We start from the raw sequence: 14,124 nt of genomic DNA, 5'->3' as shown, positions 1-14,124 counted from the left end.
GTTAAGTCGTGACCAAGTCTTGTGACTCCATGGACTGTGCCTGCCAGGCTTCTCTGTCCATGGAATTCTCCAGGCAAGAATACTGGAGTGGGTTGCCATTTCCTTCTCCAGGGGATCTTCTTGATCAAGACCCAGAGATCAAACTGGTGTCTCCTGCATTGCAAGCAGTCTCCTGCTTTGAAAGTGAGTTCTTTACAGCTGAGTCACCAAGGATTCCATATATATACAGAATATATATATATATTTGTACATATATATGTACAAATGTATGTATGTATATGTATATATACGTATGTATATATGTGTGTGTGTGTGTATATATACACATATGTATCACATCTTTATCTATTTCTTCATAGACATTTAGGTTGTTTCTGATTTCTGTAGTGAACACAATGCTGCAGGGTACAGATCTCTTTTCCAGATCCTGATTTCATTCCCTTTGGATAAATATTCAAAAGTGGGGTTGCTAGGTCATGTGGTAGTTCCATTTTTAATGTTTTGAGAAACCTCTATATTATTTTCCACAGTGGACTGCACCAATTCACATTCCCACGAACAGTACACAAGGGTTCCCTTTTCTCCACATCCTCATCAACCCTTATCTCATGTCTTTTTGATAATAGCTATTCCAACAGGTATGAGGTGTGATTTTGATTTGCATTTCCGTGATGATTAGTGATGTTGAGCACCTTTTCATGTATGTGTGGGATATCTATGTGCCTTGTTTTGAAATATGTCTTATTCTGTATTTGATCATGCAAATGAAGCTTTAAAGTGTAATGGGAAGAAAACTGTATAATAACGTACCTGAAACTGGGAGATTGCGATTGATATCTGGTCCCATCACCTCACGGCAAATAGATGGGGAAACAATGGAAACAGTGACAGACTTTATTTTGGGGGGCTCCAAAATCACTGCAGATGGTGACTTGAGTCATGAAATTAAAAGACGCTTGCTCCTTGGAAGAAAAGGTATGACCAATCTAGACAGCATATTAAGAAGCAGAGACATTACTTTGCCAACAAGGTCTGTGTAGTCAAAGCTATGGTTTTTCTACTAGTCATGTATGGATGTGAGAGTTGGACTGTAAAGAAAGCTGAGTACCAAAGAATTGATGCTTTTGAACTGTGGTGTTGGAGAAGACTCTTGAGAGTCCCTTGGACTTCAAGGAGATCAAACCAGTCAATCCTGAAGAAAATCAGTCTTGAATATCCACTGGAAGGACTGATGCTGAAGCTCCAATACTTTGGCCACCTGATGCGAAGAACTGACTCATTTGAAAAGACCCTAATGTGAGAAAGACTGTAATGTAAGGCAGGAGGAGAAGGGATGAGATGGTAGACAAAAGATGAGATGGTTGGATGGCAACACCGACTCAATGGACATGAGTTTGAGTAAACTCTGGGAGTTGGTAATGGACAGGGAGGCCTGGAGTGCTGCGGTCTGTGGGATCTCAGAGTCAGATGCAACTGAACGACTGAACTGAACTGAATTGATTGATATATGTATATACATTAATATGTATAAAATAAATAACTAATGAGAATCTACTGTATAGCTCAGGGAATGCTACTCAATGCTCTGTGTGTGTGTGTATGTGTGTGTATGTTAGTTGCTCAGTCGTGTCCAACTCTTTGCAACCCCATGGACTGTAGCCTGCCAGGCTCCTCTGTCCATGAAATTCTCGAGACAAGAATACTGGAGTGGGTTGCCATTTCCTTCTCCAGGGGATCTTCTCCACCGAGGGACTGAACCTGGGTCTCCTGCATTGTAGGCATATTCTTTACCATCTGAGCCATCCTGGAAGCCCACTCAATGCTCTGTGGTAACCTAAATGGGAAGGAAATCCAAAAAAGCAGGGAAATATGTATAGCTGATTCACTTTGTTGTACAGCAAAAATTAACACAACATTGTAAAGTAACTATAATAAAAATTAATTGAAAGAAAGCAAGCAATGGCATTCTAAGAAACATGAAAAAATATAATGTACCTGACACTTTAAGTTAAAGCGTGTAAAATATAATTTAACACCATTTCACACCAACACTTTTAAGTCTCTTTCTATTACTGTAGATTGCATCCTAAAGCTAAAACAGAGCTAATTTGTGGTATGCACTAATCTCTAAGTTGAGAAGTGCAATAAATTTAGATGAACTTTTTTCCGAAGCAGAAATGATTATTGCCAAAAGTAAAAAGGGAGAAAAATAGAGCCTTTTAAAATTCTTGTTTTGAATGTTGTCATAGTTACTAAAAAGAAATTTATGCTTTGAAAACTTTTCTTAGATGTTAAATGCTGTGACCAGTTGTGAAGCCTGAAAGATGAATAAGCTTGATGAGGAATTCCATTTCTAAACATCTTTTCAAAACCCATCTTTACTAATTATTCCCTTTCTACCTACATTAGACCTAAAGTTGGCTGTGTGCAGAATTATTTTATCATTTAAACTATTTTTAGTTATAAACATTCAAACATAGTTATAGGTTGAATTTAATTTCTGAATGTTCAGCCAAAGTTTAAATTTAAATATTTAAAAATATATCTTGTGAGCAAGCTACATAAAATAAGTGAATTGCTAAATAATCCCAAGAGTATAAATAGAAGAGGATCGTGTTCAATTAATTTGGTTCCATAATGACATATTCTTGTTCCTAGTATCTCCAGAATAACATGCTAGAAGGACTTTTGGTAGAGTGTTACAATCCTAGACTATTTCAGACTATCAAAACCCTAACCAGTCCAGTTTAAAAATGATCAAAAGGATTTAAGTAGACTTTTCTCAAAAAAAAAAAAAAGATATATAAATGATAAATAAATACATGAAAGGTGTTCAAAACCACCAATCACTCAGTTCAGTTCAGTCGCTCAGTCATGTCCGACTCTGCAACCCTATGAATTGCAGCACGCCAGGCCTCCCTGTCCATCACCAACTCCCGGAGTTCACTCAGACTCATGTCCATCGAGTCAGTGATGCCATCCAGCCATCTCATCCTCTGTCATCCCCTTCTCCTCTTGCCCCCAATCCCTCCCAGCATCAGAGTCTTTTCCAATGAGTCAACTCTTCGTATGAGGTGGCCAAAGTACTGGAGTTTCAGCTTCAGCATCATTCCTTCCAAAGAAATCCCAGGGCTGATCTCCTTCAGAATAGACTGGTTGGATCTCCTTGCAGTCCAAGGGACTCTCAAGAGTCTTCAACACCACAGTTCAAAAGCATCAATTTTTCAGCGCTCAGCTTTCTTCACAGTCCAACTCTCCCATCCATACATGACCACTGGAAAAACCATAGCCTTGACTAGACGGACCTTTGTTGGGAAAGTAATATCTCTGCTTTTCAATATGCTACCTAGGTTGGACATAACTTTTCTTCCAAGGAGTAAGCGTCTTTTAATTTCATGGCTGCAGTCACCATCTGCAGTGATTTTGGAGCCCCAAAAATAAAGTTACTTTATTTGAAATGAGTTACTTAGAATAATCCAAATCATAAAGACAGGAAGCATATAGGTGGTCACTGGACACAGATGAAGGACTGCAATGGGTAACAGAATGGGAATTATTGTTTACTAAGTATATTGCTTACATGTTTTAAGACATGCCTAAGGATGTCTTAGATCTTCACATCAAATTAGAACCCGTTGATTTAAACCCCAGTATGTTCTCCAAATCAGGCAAGTTCCATAATAATTAAAGTTTTTCTACTAATATGTGAAGTAAGAGTGCATAATAAAGATTTATTTACTGTGGACAGAACAATAGTTGCCAAGAAAGCCCTTGGCCAGGATATTTTTAACTTCAGTTGAGCATGTAGCTGAAATCTACATAATCTTCTATGTACCATTCTATGCATTAAACCTACTCTGAGGCTCATTGAACGCTGTGGAAAATTTTCCCAGTGGACCAGCCCGTTTGCAGAACCAGGTGTTTCTGACGCTGTGAGTTGTGATGCTGTGAAAAATATTCATAGTGCTCTAAGGTCCCTTAAACTCTCATTCCACCTGTGCTTTCTCATTGAATCCAGTGGCTGCTTATGCTTTTCAGGGATCTCCTTGTTTATGTAGGTGCATTTCTTTGTTTCTGAATTTATTTTGCTGCATTTTAAAGAGTAAAATTTATAGAAAAAGATTTAACAAGCTGGTGTTGGGAGTCACTGACATTTCAGCCAGGTGCACTGCTAATGTGCAGGTGTAAACCAGGGAACAGGTAAGGAAAGCATGAGGTGAGCTGCAGTCTCTTGAAGGATTAATTGTGTATGTCCATAATGAATATATCCCAAGGTGCATTTAACCGTCTGCTATAAATGAAGACATTTTCTTCCTTTCTCCCCCTCTTTCCAGTTTCCCCTTGTCATTTATATACATAAAGTAAGTATAGTCTATATTTGGATTTCATGAGAAAGAGAAGTCCCTTATTCATGGCTAAACATAATTTTATAGGAATTTTAACTTTTAGACAACAAATATGTATTACTCTTCTAAATAAGTGATTATTTTTACATTTGAAAATACTCCACTTCTAAAGTGCTATATTAAAGACATATTTTATTTACTTGCCTCTTTATCTTTTTAACTGAAGGATAATTGCTTTACAGAATTTGGTGGTTTTCTGTCATACCTCAACAAGAATCAGCCATAGGTACAACCATGTTCCATCCCTCCCAAACCTCCCTCCCATTTCCCTCCCCATCTCTCGCTTCTTGATTGTCACAGAACCCCTGTTTGAGTTCCCTAAATCATACAGCAAATTGCCATTGGCTATTTTATATATGGCATTGAAAATTTCCATGTTACTCTCTCCATACATCTCACCCTCTCCCTCCTCTCCTCCCGCCATGTCCATAAGTCTGTTCTTTATGTCTGTTTCTCCATTGCTTCCCTAAAAATAAATTCATCAGTACCATCTTTCTAGATTCTATATATATGTCTCAGTATACAATATTTATATTTCTCTTTCTGACTTACTTCCCTCTGTATAATAGGCTCTATGTTCATCCACCTCATTAGAACTGGCTCAAATGCATTCCCTCTTATGGCTGAGTAATATTCCATTGTATATATGTACCATAGTTTCTTTATCCATTCATCTGTTGATGGACATCTAAGTTGCTTCCATGTTCTTGCTATTGTAAACAGTGCTGCAATGAACTTTGGGACACATGTGTTCTTTTCAATTTTGGTTTCCTCAGGGTATATGCCTAGTAGTGAGATTGCTGGGTCGTATGGTGGTAATATGGTCATAAAAAAACATTCCTAGTTTTTAAGGAATCTCCATACCACCTTCCACAGTGGCTATATCAATTTACATTCCCACCAGCAATGCGAGAGGCTTCCCTTTTCTCCACACCCTCTCCAGCATTTATTGTTCGTAGACTTTTTGATAATGGCCATTCTGACTGGTGTGAGATAGTATCTCATTGTAGTTTTGATTTGCATTTCTCTAATAACCAATGATGTTCAACACCTTTTCATGTGTTTGTTAGCCATCTGCATTCATGTGTTTGTTAGCCATCTGTATTAAAGACGTATTTTATTATGTTAATCCTTATTTTTCCTCTCACATTATATAGTAATACAACCACCTCACCTACATTCATCCCTGAATATTTTTTCAAATAAGATAATTTTCAGCTGTGTTACTCAGTTTCTATATTCTGAAAAAATTGGAAGACATCATCATTAAAATTCAATTTGTAATCAAAATAACTTTTTCTTGAATGTTCATTCCAAATAACATATATTCTATTTTCTGTACTTCATACTTTGAAGAATGTTAGCTATTTACTTTTCCAAACAGGTTATATTAGGGTAATACTTTGATTTTTTTTTTAATACTGTGTAGCCATATTAATAAGATTTATAAATAGTTATATTTCATTATATTTTTATTCTTATAATGCAACATTCTATATTTTATTTTAACATTTTTTAGTAATATTTTCACAACTAAGTCAAAATATATAATTAGAAATTGTACAGGAACATACAGAAATAGAAAAAGTATAATGCACGATACTGGATGCTTGGGGCTGGTGCACTGGGACGACCCAGAGGGATGGTATGGGGAGTGAGGAGGGAGGAGGGTTCAGGATGGGGAACACATGTATACCTGTGGCAGATTCATTTTGATATATGGCAAAACCAATACAATATTGTAAAGTTAAATAAAATAAAATTTAAAAATAAAAGAAAAAGTATAATCTTTGGGTGAAATTTAACATAACACTAAGTCTAAATAAAAACATTTTGTCTCACATTTCAAGTAGGAAAAATGTCAACACTTTTTTTTTTAAGAAAAATATTGCATTTTTCCCCTGATTTTTTGAAGTCCGCGTCTATTCAGTATTTGTCATTCAAAAGAAAAGAGAAATGTTCTAATCAAACTGACATTTCCGAACATTAAAGTATTTAGTAGTATTTTTCATCTGACAAATATAATTACATTTCCATTACATGATTCATGAGGCAAGACGTTCAAATGTTAATAGAATAGATTTCTTTTCATTCAGATATTTTGAACTTAATATCATAGACAAATGGAGTATCCTTGGATCAAAAAATATATGGTGTTCCAAGTCCTATCATGTGAGTCGAAGAGGCTGTTTTTGTTACCTCTTCTTCATCTTTTTTTAATTTAATAGAAATTTATTTTCCCAAAGTCTACCCAAGATCAAGGTTGGTTTCTCCAGAGGCCTCTCTCCTTGGCTGTCTTCTCCTGGGTCCTCACATGGCTGTTTTTCCATGTGCCTATGGCCCTGATGTCTCTTCCTCATTTTAAAAGGACACCAGTCCTGTTGGATTAGGGCCCCACCTGTATAATCTCATGCATCATTAGTCACCTCTTTAAAAGCCCTGTCTCCAAAAACAGTCACTTTGGGGGTTAGGACTGCAATACATGAATGAGGATGGGGGAGAGGACACAGTTCAGTCCATCACAGAGAGCAACTGGAAAGAACAAGAGATTTATACTCAGAAAGTACAAGTTCTATCAGCTTTGTGCTGTTGGAACAAATCATAGTAATTTCTCTAAGCATCTCTTTCTCACCTATTAAATAACAATTATTTTATGTTAAATTACTTGCAATCACTCCACTCAAATTCCAGATGGTTTATTGCAAAACTTCCTATTAGCCAATGAAAGTGAAAGTTGCCCAGTCATGTCCAACTCTTTGCAACCCCATAGACTATAGAGTCCATGGAATTCCTCCAGGCCAGAATACTGGGGTGGGTAGCCTTTCCCTTCTCCAGGGGATCTTCCCAACCCAGGGATCAAACCCAGGTCTCCTGCATTGCAGGCAGATTCTTCACCAGCTGAGCAACAAGAGGTAACCGGGAATAAGGATCATTTCTCAATAAGTTAAGATGAAACAGAGGTTGTCATCAGAAATTTGGGGTTCACATCAGAAGTTATATGTTGGAAGTCCAGGTGCCAGAAAAAATTTGGGAAAGTGTTGACCAGCATGGTGTCAATTGAATTCAAATAAAATTCTGGGCTTCTGATTTAGCCTCTTTCTAAACCTAGTAGTAATAGACAGCCCTGAGTACCAAGGCTGACATCAAGGATGGGGGCTTTCCATGGAACCCCCACCCCTGTCATGTCTGTACACTGGCAATTGTTATTCATTATCACACTTGGGCTATTGTTGATGGACATACAGTCTTACTTATACTGGATCACTAGGCTGTTGCCCCTTAATCAACCAATTACATAATGTAGGTGATTAAATAAAGAAACAATGAAAAAATATGTCTTTGTAGTTTAGCCCCAAGAAGGGATGACTTGCATAAAAGAAGTCATAAAAAGTTGTAAAAAGGGGTCTGCCCTGGTGGCTCAGTGATAAAAAATCTGCCTGCCAGTGCAGGAGACACAGGTTTGAGCCCTGGTCTGGGAAGTTCCCACATGCAGAGGAGCATCTAAACTGGTGCGCCACAACTATTGAGCCTGTGCTCTAGAGCCCAGGAGCCACAACTACTGAAGCCCGTGGGCCTAGAACCCGTGCTCCGCAACAAGAGCAGCCACTGCAGTGAGAAGCCAGTGCAGACAACTAGAGAGAAGCCCCATCTCACTTCTACTAGAGAAAAGCCCATGCAGCAGCGAGGACCCAGTACAGCCAAAAATACATAAATAGAGTAAATAAATAAAATTATAAAAATAAAAGTTTTAAGAAGGGAAAAAATAAACATAAAAATATCCACTCAGTAGTGACACATGTAAACTAGGATTCTGATCCTCACGGTAAAATGTCCTGCCCCACTTCACAAGCACACTCATGACCACCGTACCTACAACCACACTGAACTGTGAAAAGCCTCTGTGTTACAGTGAACATTCTTCTAGCAGTTTCTTCAGCTGTTGTTTTGATTGAACAGTTCACTCTACTCTATGGACACCCTCTTCATTCACTTGTAAATGAAGATGAATGCTTATGAGAAAATAAGGCTGATCTGAAGGACTTGACAGAAATAATCGGTGTGAGGCACGCAACTCGCACATTAGCGAGTGAATGGCTGGATTGGGAGGGCTGGAGGACAGGGCTGCCCGGCTGCGTTGCACTGAGTCATAGCTTTGAAACAAGGCCTTGACTCAGAGCTATCAGGCTGGGGCTTCTGTTTTCCTGGCTCTGATAAGCCCTTCTCTTTTTGTCCAGGGGCTGAGCCTGCGATTTAACATTGCAATGACAGCAATAGTTATCCCCAAAAACATCCTTCTCGGCTCATTTCTAATACAGATCACTTATTCTTTGTGAAAGATGAGTGAGTCATGCAAGGAGCAGACTGCCCATTAGTGGCACATTGTTAATTTGCTCTTTAATTAGTTTAGTGACATATAATTATTTGAGGTCAAATAATAATTAAATTTTTGTACACTCCTTTTTTTCCCCTGGTAAATTACCACTGGACCACCCTCCATGATAAAGGATCTCTAAATAACACACAGGATGCTGGCTGAAGAACACAAGGAAGTGTGTGATCTTTCCCTACAAAAGTCCCCTTTAAAAAAAAAAAAATCTTTTTAATGAAAAGAAGCATTTTATCATCTTTGTTTAGAATTCTCCTTTTAAGAAGAAATCATCTAATAAAAATATAAACTTTACGCTTCTAAGTAAATGAGCTTTCTGAAAGAAACATAAAATGCATCAACTTTTCATTTTTACTATACTTTACAAATATTATTTACACTTATGAACATTAAATGGGCTTTTCTCTGGAGAACTCTATCAAAAAAATACATAAGTATTACATAAAAGTAAAGTTGGCTTCTTCAATTACTGAAGTTAAATAAATCGTCCATATTAAAATATCCATATTTCTTTTTTTTCCCAGAAGCAAGCAATTGATTGTTATTTAAGAAGATTCAGCTAAAATCTCACCCAATTCTGGTTAAAAATTGAAGTTTAGAAATTTATTTTCTCATTTTGACTTAGGGGTTACAGAAACGATGTTTATAATAACATGAAAATTTTTCAATTATATTAAAACAAAATATGATTTAGAAAATGAATTTAAGAAAAGCAAAATTAATTCATGTTCATAAGAGGTGAGAAAGTCTGTCTTTGGATTAAAAAGCAATATTAACAAAGCTTTCAATTTTTCAACCATAAGCTATATTCTCCATCCAGTTAATAATTCTGAGTTGATAAAGTCTTTGCATACTACAAACTTCTAAAAAGAAAATACCTCACCCAAAAATCTAAGTTGATTATATTAACATTTGTAGAAGAATTTCAGCAGGCACTTTGCTAACGTTGACCCTTAGCTAGCTAAGGCTCATAGCTGACGTCAGTTATTGGAGAAGAAAGGTCTTGGGAAGAAACTTCAAAAAATGATACAATGCAGCCCAAAATAGTCATTAAAATAAGCTTCACTAGTATCTTTACCAACAAAGTATTTTGCAAGGTTTTCTGTTTTTGTTTTTGTTTTTTTAATGTAGACTTCTTTGCACAGAATTGGCATGAATTAAAGACTTTTCCATATGTTTACACACACTGAACATGAACACCAGGGCCAGACTATAGTTAAAGCAGTGAAAACAGATTTTGCTCACTAACTTATATCAGGAACAAGTCAGCACACCTATAGTGTTCATAAAATGACACATTTTGAATAACCAATGCAGACGCCATACTTTTGCTCAGGAATTCTGTCTGTAGATCAAGGCTTTGGTTTTGCTCCCAGCTCTGCTACTTGTTTGCAAGTCAACTAAACTTTAACACTCATCCATCAATCAAACACTGATCATATGCATACAATGTGCCAGGAATTGTGTTATACTCATGGGACCTAAGGAAATAACATAAATCCTTATAAAGTGCAAACTCCTGTTGTTCAGAGGAGGGAGAAGTCATGATCAGGGAAGGAGATACAAGTAAAACAACACTGACCATGCAGTATAATCAATGCCATGATAAGTGCATATATAAGTGGTTTTAACTATATTTTTTTAAAGACCAGGGGAAATTAACCAAGTAACACTAAGGTGAGTTTCTAAAGTTCATAAGGAACTCAATAGATACGAGGATACCTGGGGATTGAGACTAAGCGTAGTAAATAGAGGAAGTGATCATATATATATGTGTGTGTGTGTGTGTGAAATTAAGAGTTAGTCGCTCAGTCATGTCCATCTCTTTGCCACCTCATGGAGTATAGCCTGACAGGCTCCTCTGTCCATGGAGTTCCTCAGGCAAGAATACCAGAGTGGGTGGCCATTACTTTCTCCAGGGGATCTACCTGACCCAGGGGTTGAACCCAGATCTCCTACGTTTGCAAGCAGATTCTTTACCATCTGAGCAACCAGGGAGGAGATATGTATATATTATTATTTCTATATAACTTCTCTATTATTAACACTGAAGGAGAAAAGCAGAGAAAATAAAATGAGAAGGAAAGGCAGGTATAACATAATCCTGCCAAAAATAAACGATCTAAATGTTTAAAGTTCTTTGTGTTGTTTTGGGGAGGATTATGTTCAAAGACCAAGACTGTCTTTGACAATATTTAACACGGGTTCACTGTGGGAATAATAATAATTTCGCAAGCCAGTAGCATACAGGATAATGTCTCTTAATGAGCCAATAAGGATATAACAGTCCAAACCAATGACAGATTAATTACACTATTATACTCCCCTTATTCCAGGCAAGTGGAGATGAAAAGAAGAAAGTTCATGTTTCATTGAGGTGTAACTTTGTATCAACTGGTTCTTGGGTGAGATGGCTTAGCCAGTCCAGAGCTGATGTCCAGCTGCCGTTACAAAAACCAAAGACCCTTTCTGCTAGCGAACCAAGGTACCAGTGTTGGGGGCAAGATAATGTCCTCTGAGAGGCCACTGTTCAGTGTTCACAACTTCAGAAGAAAGATTTACCTTGCCCAGGCAGCAGCTGATGTTCCTAGTCTTAACAATTTTCCTTATAAAATAAATGCAAATGATTCACAGAAAGTCATAAACTCGTCCCCACCTAGACAGCTAATTGCATCTTATACCTCTCTTCCCTGTGGCCTAATTTCAATTGCACTAACCTCGATGTCTCTCAGAGAGGACAAGTTTGCTCCTGCCACAAGGCCTTTGCCTCAGCAGATTTTCTGTCTGGGACCCCTTCTCTAAACCTCAGAGGACTGGTTCTTCTTTGTCACTCTGGTTCAGTTTAAGCCACCTCCTTGAAGAGGACTTCACTGGCCATGCAATCAAATGGTGCCACTGTCTCTAGATCACCCTTTTCTTTTTTCTGTATTTTTATTAACCATTTTAAAAATTATAGTTAATCTACAATGCTGTGTTAGTGTCAGGTGTACAGCAAAGTGATTCAGTTTCAGTATATATACATATGTGTGTATACATACACATATATTCTTTTTCAGATTCTTTTCTAGTATAGGTTGTTACAATATCTCGAATATATTTCTCTGTGTTACGCGGTAGATCCTTTTCATTTGTTTTATATATAGTAGTGTGTATCTGCTAATCCCAGGCTCCCAATTTATCCCTCCCCACCCATCTCCCTTTCAGTAACCATAAGTTCGTTTTCTGTCGGTGAGTCGATTTGTAAACAAGTTCATCTGCGTCATTTTTTTTTAGATTCCACATGTAAGTGAAGCTCCAATACTTTGGCTATCTGATGCAAAGAGCTGCTTCATTGGAAAAGACCCTGATGCTGGGAAAGATTTTGTGCAGGTGGAGAAGGGGACAACAGAGGATGAGATGGTTGGATGGTATGGACTCATTGCTCAAACTCAATGAATGTGAGTTTGAGCAAACTGCAAGAGGTAGAAGGACAGGGAAGCCTGACAAGCTACAGTCCATGAATCTCTTTGGGGTTGCAAAGAGTCAGACACAACTTAGTGACTGAACAACAACAGTAAGTGATATTATGATATTTGTCTTTGACTTTCCTCACAAGAATACTGTTTGACAAAGAAAAGGTTTTCTAAAGGTTTGTTTGGGACTTGTTTATTTAGGAAAAGCCAAAAACATTTTAAAGATTTCCTCAATATTATGACGATATTTTGTGAAAAGTGAACATCATAGTAATTTTTCCGTAAACAAGTACACAGTTTTGTTTTTAGTATAGAGGTAATGAGAAATAAATATGGTAGACACAGAAGATGTTGAAGAATTACAGAGATGCCACAATATAATGACAAAAGTCTCTGAAGTACCAGGACAAAGAGATGAATAACTGGCCTTTGAAAACTTCATTGTTTTTTAAAATAAATCTTACACAAGTACATCATGAGAAACGCTGGGCTGGAAGAAGCACAAGCTGGAATCAAGATTGCTGGGAGAAATATCGCTAACCTCAGATATGCAGATGACACCACCCTTATGGCAGAAAGTAAGATCAGATCAGATCAATCACTCAGTCGTGTCCGACTCTTTGCGACCCCATGAATCGCAGCACGCCAGGCCTCCCTGTCCAACACCAACTCCTGGAGTTCACTGAGACTCACATCCATCGAGTCAGTGATGCCATCCAGCCATCTCATCCTCTGTCGTCCCCTTCTCCTCCTGCCCCCAATCCCTCCCAGCATCAGGGTCTTTTCCAATGAATCAACTCTTCGAATGAGGTGGCCAAAGTATTGGAGTTTCAGCTTTAGCATCATTCCTTCCAAAGAAATCCCAGGACTGATCTCCTTCAGAATGGACAGAGGAACTAAAAAGCCTCTTGATGAAAGTGAAAGAAGAGAGTGAAAAAGTTGGCTTAAAGATCAACATTCAGAAAACTAAGATCATGGCATCTGGTCCCATCACTTCATGGGAAATAGATGGGGAAACAGTAGAAACAGTGTCAGACTTTATTTTTTGGGCTCTAAAATCACTGCAGATAGTGATTGCAGCCATGAAATTAAAAGACACTTACTCCTTGGAAGAAAAGTTATGACCAACCTAGATAGCATATTAAAAAGCAGAGATATTACTTTGCCAACAAAGGTCCACCTAGTCAAGGCTATGGTTTTTCCAGTGGCCATGTATGGATGTGAAAGTTGGACTGTGAAGAAAGCTGAGTGCCGAAAAATTGATGCTTTTGAACTGTGGTGTTGGAGAATACTCTTGAGAGTCCCTTGGACTGCAAGGAGATCCAACCAGTCCATTCTAAAGGAGATCAGTCCTGGGTGTTCTTTGGAAGGAATGATGCTAAAGCTGAAACTCCAATACTTTGGCCACCTCATGCAAAGAGTTGACTCATTGGAAAAGACTCTGATGCTGGCAGGGATTAGGGGCAGGAGGAGAAGGGGACGACAGAGGATGAGATGGCTGGATGGCATCACTGACTCAATGGACATGAGTTTGGGTGAACTCCGGGAGTTTGTGATGGACAGGGAGGCCTTGCATGCTGTGATTCATGGGGTCGCAAAGAGTCGGACACAACTGAGTGACTGAACTGAACTGAACTGAACTGACCCTCTCATTCCCCTCCTGTGGACTCGAGTCTGTTCTCTACATCTGCCTCTCCAACTCTTCCCAGTCTCATTCACATATATAGACTAAAACGTGTGAAATAGATAACTAGTGGGAAGCTGTTATATAGCACAGGGAGCTCAACTCGGTGCTCTGTGACAAGCTAGAGGGGTGGGATAAGGTGGACAGGAGGGAGGCTCAAGAGGGAGAGGATATGTGTATATATACAGCTGATTC

The sequence above is a fragment of the Bos taurus genome, chromosome 8, assembly GCF_002263795.3.
Source record: "Bos taurus isolate L1 Dominette 01449 registration number 42190680 breed Hereford chromosome 8, ARS-UCD2.0, whole genome shotgun sequence".
NCBI classification, from domain to species: domain Eukaryota; kingdom Metazoa; phylum Chordata; class Mammalia; order Artiodactyla; family Bovidae; genus Bos; species Bos taurus.
This window is presented reverse-complemented; position numbering follows the sequence as displayed.